Consider the following 8,208-nt stretch of genomic DNA (forward strand, 5'->3'; position numbering starts at 1 on the left):
TTTTTTGTTCATTCAACAACTAAGAACATTAAAGTACATTTAATATGCCCTGGAATGTTCTAAGCACTAGAGCTATAAACACACACAAGACGAGTTGTTTGGCCTAAGGCGACCCAGCACTGGATCCTACCTGGCTCTTTGCTGGAGCTAATGGTGGACTCTGGGAGGGCTCACACCAAGGAGTACTTCCAGGAACTTCTGCTGCTAGTGTCCTTGTCCCCACAGTGAGCCACAGCCACGCCCTGCCTCTGAAGGACACAATCTAAAACTAGCAGCCGTGTGGCTGACAGGATCTTCGTGCTCTGGCCAGATTCCAGGCCTGTGTCTCTCAGGTGGGAGAGCCAAGTTCAGGACAGTGGTGCACTAGAGACCTCCCAGCTCCATGTAATATCAAATGACAAAAGCTCTCCCAAAGATCTCCATCTCAATGCTAAGCCCCAGCTCCACTCAACAACCAGCAGCTACAGTGCTGGACACCCTATGCCAAACAACTAGCAAGACAGAAACACAACCCCACCCATTAGCAGAGAGGCTGCCTAAAATCATCATAAGGCAACAGACACCCCAAAATACACCACTGGATGCGGTCCTGTCCACCAGAAAGACAAGATCCAGCCTCATCCACCAGAACACAGGCACTAGTCCCGTCCACCAGGAAGCCTACACAACCCACTCAACCAACCTTACCCGCTGGGGGCAGACACCAAAAACAATGGGAAATATGAACCTGCAGCCTGCAAAAAGGAGACCCCAAACACAGTAAGTTAAGCAAAATGAGAAGACAGAGAAATACACAGCAGATGAAGGAGCAAGATAAAAACCCACCAGACCAAACAAATGAAGAGGAAATAGGCAGTCTATCTGAAAAAGAATTCACAGTAATGATATTAGAGATGATCCAAAATCTTGGAAATAGAATGGAGAAAATACAAGAAATGTTTAACAAGGACTTGGAAGAACTAAACAGCAAACAAACAATGATGAACAACACAATAAATGAAATTAAAAATTCTCTAGAAGGAATAAATAGCAGAATAACTGAGACAGAAGAACAGAAAAGTGACCTGGAAGATAAAATAATGGAAATAACTGCTGCAGAGCAGAATAAAGAAAAAGGAATGAAAAGAATTGAGGACAGTCTCAGAGACCTCTGGGACAACACTAAATGCACCAACATTTGAATTAAAGGGGTCCCAGAGGAAGAAGAGAAAAAGAGACTGAGAAAATATTGGAAGAGATTATAGTTGAAAACTTCCCTAATATGAGAAAAGGAATAGTCAATTAAGTCCAGGAAGTGCAGAGAGACCCATAGAAGATAAATCCAAGGACAGTCAAGCCAAGACACATATTAATCAAACTATCAAGAATTAAATACAAAGAAAAAATATTAAAAGCAGCAAGGGAAAAAAAACAAATAGCATACAAGGGAATCCCCATAAGGTTAACAGCTGATCTTTCAGCAGAAACTCTGCAAGCCAAAAGGGACTGGCAGGACATATTTAAAGTGAGGAAAAGGAAAAGCCTACAACCAAGGTTACTCTACTCACCAAGGATTTCACTCAGATTCAGTGGAGAAATTAAAACCTTTACAGACAAGCAAAAGCTAAGAGAATTCAGCACCACCAAAAGAGCTTTACAACGAATGCTAAAAGAACTTATCTAAGCAGGAAACACAAGAGAAGGAAAACACCTATGATAACAAACCCAAATCAATTAAGAAAATGGTAATAGGAACATACATATTGATAATTACCTTAAATGTAAATGGATTAAATGCTCCAACCAAAAGACATAGACTGCCTGAATGGATACAAAAAGCAAGACCCATATATATGTGGTCTACAAGAGACCCACTTCAGACCTAGGGACACATAAAGACTGAAGGTGAGGGGATGGAAAAAGATACTCCATACAAATGGAAATCAAAAGAAATCTGGAGTAGCAATTCTAATATCAGACAAAATAGACTTTAAATAAAGGCTATTACAAGAGACAAACAAGGGCACTACAAAATGATCAGGGATCAATCCAAGAAGAAGATATACCAAATGTAAATATTTATGCACCCAACATAGTAGCACATCAATACATAAGGCAAATGCTAACAGTCATAAAGAGGAAATCAACAGTAACACAGTCATAGTAGGGGACTTTAACACCCCATATTCACCAATGGACAGATCATCCAAAATGAAAATAAATAAGGAAACACAAGATTTAAATGACACACTAAAAAAAATGGACTTAATTGATATTTACAGGACATTCCATCCAAAAACAACAGAATACACTTTCTTCTCAAGTCCTCATGGAACATTCTCCAGGATAGATAATATCTTGGGTCACAAATCAAGACTTGGTAAACTTAAGAAAATTGAAATCATATCAAGTATCTTTTCTGACCACAATGCTATGAGACTAGATATCAATTACAGGAAAGAATCTGTAAAAAATAAAAATACATGGAGGCTAAACAATCCACTAATAAATAACCAAGAGATCACTGAAGAAATCAAAGAGGAAATCAAAAAATACCTAGAAATAAATGACAATGGAAACATGACAACCCAACACCTATGGGATGCAGCAAAAGCAGTTTTAAGAGGGAAGTTTATAGCAATACAATCCTACATCAAGAAACAAGAAACATCTCAAATAAACAACCTAACCTTCCACCTAAAGCAATTAGAGAAAGAAGAACAAAAAAAACCCAAAAGTTAGCAGAAGGAAAGAAATGATAATGATCAGATCAGAAATAAATGAAAAAGAAATGAAGGAAACAATAGCAAAATCAATAAAACTAAAAGGTGGTTCGTTGAGAAGATAAACAAAAGTGATAGACCATTAGCCAGACTCATCAAGAAAAAAAGGGAGAAGACTCAAATCAATAGAATTAGAAATGAAAAAGGAGAAGTAACAACTGACATCGCAGAAATACAAAGGATCATGAGAGAGTACTACAAGCAACTATATGCCAATAAAATGGACAACCTGGAAGAAATGGACAAATTCTTAGAAAAACACAACATTCTGAGACTGAAACAGGAAGAAATAGAAAATATAAACAGACCAATCACATACACTGAAATTGAAACTGTGATTAAAAACTTTCCAACAAACAAAAGTCCAGGACCAGATGGCTTCACAGGAGAATTCTATCAAACATGTACAGAAGACTTAACACATATCCTTCTCAAGCTCTTCCAAAATATAGCAGAGAGAGGAAAACTCCCCAACTCATTCTATGAGGCCACCATCACCCTGATAACAAAACCAGACAATGTTGCCACAAAGAAAGAAAACTACAGGCCAATAACACGGATGAACATAGAGGCAAAAATCCTCAACAAAATACTAACACACAGAATCCAACAGCACATTAAAGGGATCATACCACATGATTAAGTGGGGTTTTTCTCAGGAATGCAAGAATTCTTCAATATACAAAAATCAATCAATGTGATAAAGCATATTAACAAATAGAAGGAGAAAAAACATATGATCATCTCAATAGATACAGAAAAAGCTTTTGACAAAATTCAACACCCATTTATGACAAAGACCCTCCAGAAAGTAGGCATAGAGGAAACTTACCTCAACATAATAGAGGCCATATATGACAAACTCACAGTCAACATCATTTCCAATGGTGAAAAACTGAAACCATTTCCTCTAATAACAGGAACAAGACAAGTTTTCCCACTCACACTATTGACTATTATTCAACATAGTTTTTGACGTTTTAGCCAAGCAATCAGAGAAGAAAAAGAAATAAAAGGAATCCAAATCGGAAAAGAAGAAGTAAAGCTGTCACTGTTTGTAGATGACATGATACTATACATAGAGAATCCTAAAGATGCTACCAGAAAACTACTAGAGCTAATCAATGAATTTGGTAAAGTAGCAAGATACAAAATTAATGCACAGAAATCTCTTGCATTCCTATACGCTAATGATGAAAAATCTGAAAGTAAAATTAAGGAAACACTCCCTTTTACCATTGCAACCAAAAGAATAAAACACCTAGGAATAAACCTACCAAAGGAGACAAAAGACCTGTTTTCAGAAAACTATAAGACACTGATGAAAGAAATTAAAGATGATACAAACAGATGGAGAGATACACCATGTTCTTGCATTGGAAGAATGAACATTGTGAAAATGACTATATTACCCAAAGCAATCTACAGATTCAGTGCATTCCCTATCAAACTACCAATGGCATTTTTCAAAGAACTAGAACAAAATATTTCACAAGTTGTATGGAAACACAAAAGACCCCATACAGCCAAAACAATCTTGAGAAAGAAAAACAGAGCTGGAGGAATCCGACTCCCAGACTTCAGACTATACTACAAAGCTACAGTAATCAAGACACCATGGTACTGGGACAAAAACAGAAATATAGATCAATGGAACAGGATAGAAATCCCAGAGATAAACCCACACACATACAGTCACCTTATTTTTGATAAAGGAGGCAAGAATATACAATGGAGAAAAGACAGCCTCTTCATTAAGTGGTGCTGGGAAAACTGCACAGCTACATGTAAAAGAATGAAATTAGAACACTCTCTGATACCATATGTAATAATAAACTCGAAATGGATTAAAGACCTAAATATAAGGCCAGACACCCTAAAACTCGTAGAGGAAAACATAGGCAGAACACTCTGACATAAATCACAGCAAAATCCTTTTTGACCCACCTCCTAGAGAAATGGAAAAAGAACCAGCCATAAACTAATGGGACCTAATGAAACTTAAAAGCTTTTGCACAGCAAAGGAAACCATAAATAAGATGAAAAGAGAACCCTCAGAAAGGGAGAAAATATTTGCTAATGAAGCAACTGACAAAGGATTAATCTCCAAATTTTACTAGCAGCTCAGGCAGCTCAATATCAAAAAAACAAACCACCCAATCCAAAAGTGGGCAGAAGACCTAGATAAACATTTCTCCAAAGAAGATATACAGATTGCCAGCAAACACATGAAAGGATGCTCAACATCACTAATCATTAGAGAAATGCAAATTGAAACTACAATGAGGTATTACGTCACACCGGTCAGAATGGCCATCATCAAAAAATCTACAAACAGTAAATTCTGGCGAGGGTGTGGAGAAAAGGGAGCCCTCTCGCACTGTTGGTGGGAATGTAAATTGATACAGTCACTCTGGAGAACAGTATGGAGGTTCCTTAAAATACTACAAATAGAACTACCATATGACCCAGCAATCCCACTACTGAGCATATACCCTGAGAAGACCATAATTCAAGAGTCATGTACCACAATGTTCATTGCAGCACTATTTACAGTAGCCAGGACATGGAAGCAACATAAGTGTCCATCAATAGATGAATGGATAAAGATGTGGCACATATATACAATGGAATATTACTCAGCCATAAAAGAAATGAAGTTGAGTTATTTGTAGTGAGGTGCATTGACCTGGAGTCTGTCATACAGAGTGAAGGAAGTCAGAAACAGAAAAACAAATACCGTACGCTAACGCACATATATGGAATCTAAAAAAAAAATGGTTCTGAAGAACCTAGGGGCAGGACATGAATAAAGACACAGATGTAGAGAATGGACTTGAGGACACGGGGAGGGGGAAAGTTAAGCTGGGACGAAGTGAGAGAGTTGTGTGGACATATATACACTACCAAATGTAAAATACATAGCTAGTGGGCAGTAGCCGCATAGCACAGGGGGATCAGCTCGGTTCGTTGTGACCACCTAGAGGGGTGTGATAGGGAGGATGGGAGGGAGACACGAGAGGGAGGATATATGGGGTTATATGTATATGTATTGCTGATTCACTTTGTTATAAAGGAGAAACTAACACAGCATTGTAAAGCAATTATACCCCAATAAAGATGTTTTAAAAAAAAAAGAACAAACAAGACAAAATTCCTACTCTCAAGAATCTTAAATTCTAGAGAGGCAACCTAAATTAATTTTCCAAGTAGAGGAATTTCTTAAACACTCAGTCTCAAAAGCAACAACAGAAATTCACAAGTAGCATAGATCCTTGCTACTCAGTGTTTGGTGCATGAAACAGCGTACTTGGCATTACCTGGGAATTTGTTAGAAATGAAGAATCTCAGGTCCCATCCCAGAATCTGCATTTTAATAACATCCCAGGGAATTATAAAGTTTGAGAAGTACTGGCTTACCTTTTAGACCCCACACTACCATCCTTACTACTTCCTTCTTCCCATTTGGCCTGAACATCTGAAACAGTGATGAAAGCCACAAGGTATCAGGAGGCCTCTGATAAAGTTAAGTCTAGTTCAAACTGATTTTTCCAAGGCTCATGAATGAAAGAGGAGGTGGGTCTTGAGAATTGTATTTCTAACCACACAAAAGAGTAAAACTTCGGGCTCGAAAAAAAGTCATGACTGAAAATTTCCTCACATTTTCTCATGCTTAATTTGGTCATTCCTTTGTATGAAATAAGCTCATCTTGTTTAGTGGTACCTCAGTGAAGTGAAATTGGCTACACCCTTCTTTCACTCAAAGCGCTATTCATAGATATCTATTCTCAACCATGTTATTTATACTCTGTCTAAAAGTAGGTTTCACAGTTATTTAGAATCATGCAGCACCAACAGAGAACTTCTTTAATTTTGATCTGAAGAGCTGAATTCATTTGAATTTCCTAATATAATATCTGGGGAGAACCCCAACCTGTGAAGAATGAAAGGAGAAAAAATGATATGTAAGAAAAGATATTAGAACCCAGTGGCTATTTAAGAGCTGAAAATTGATTGAGTTCTGTCTGGTGGAAGCTTCTGAAATTCTATGCAAACTGAAATAAAGTGGTTTGATAACTAAATCTTACTAATGGTCTGGGAGCAGTGTTCTCTGCTCACTGCAATCTCTGATCCTGTCTTTGCTTAAAATTATGATTTTTTTCACCACAGATTTTGGTATTCATTTTTATTTTTAAAAATATTGCATGAAAATGTGATTCATCTTGATTAATGAGTTTTGGGGGTTCTCTTAAATTGTGCACCCAAGGTCCTAGTCCCAACCCTTCTGGACATACAAGGTCAGAGGTGAGGAAATTATTAGAATAAATTTCCAAAATAAAAAGTGTTCATTTCTCCCAAGTGACTGTCTTTAATCTTTCAATATTATCAAGCATATTAGAATAATTTTTAAAGTAATCATGATACTTGTGTCATGTTGCATTCATACACCACTCATAAGTATAATTAAGATCTGTTGTTTTCAACATGTTACAGTCAAGAAACTCTTCCTTTAATTAATAGGTAAACTGAGCCTTGGATCTTTAACTCGTAGATTTGTGGTTTCTCTAAACTACTCCAGAGTAAAATGTTTACCAAAAGATAACCCTGCTCTAATATAAGAAGCAGAACATTATGTTTGAACATCGTGTGAAATGTTATGGTCATCAAAGTTAATCACGAAGAAAGCTAGGGCTAATAAATGGCTGAGATGCATTGGAAAATTAGATCTGTACTTGGATTTAAATTAATGGAATTATACAGTATCAGAGATAGTCCCTCACTAGGACATTTAATGTTAACAATGTTAATAATAGTCTCAAAGGGTATTGTTAAGAGGAACTCTCTCAATTGCCATATGGAAGCATGTGCCAGTATTTTTGCAAACATAATGTAACATCAAGTAGAAAAGGGTACATGATAGGAAGGTAAAGGTAAACCCTATCATCCCATAAAGCACAAATAATCCCAAACATCTCCAATGGCACATGACTGAAGAAAAAATAGTCTGGTGCTATACCAAATAATTCCTTAAGACACGAAATAAGCAAATAAACACTGTGACCAAACACACTACTGGCTGTTGTATTCGGCTTCGTTTGAAGAAGCAGAGCCCAACTCAAGCTGGTTCAAGTTAAGGGAGGATTATTTTATGGATGAATAGGAAGCAATAAGAAGGCTAGGATACAAGAGAAATGTGACTAGTTCTCATTGAGATGAGCTATATGTGTGAAATACACATTGGATTTCAGAAAGTATAAAAAAAAGAATGTAAAGTATTTCATTTTCATATTGATGACATGTTGATATGATAATATTTTAGATATATTGGCTTAAATAAAGTGTATTATTCAAATGAATTTCACCTATTTCTTCTAACTTTCCTTAATGTGACTACTTGAAAATGTAAAATTACACATGGGGCTCCCATTTGTGACTCATGTTATAT

Source organism: Orcinus orca, chromosome 5 (genome assembly GCF_937001465.1).
Source record: "Orcinus orca chromosome 5, mOrcOrc1.1, whole genome shotgun sequence".
Taxonomy (NCBI): Eukaryota; Metazoa; Chordata; class Mammalia; order Artiodactyla; family Delphinidae; genus Orcinus; species Orcinus orca.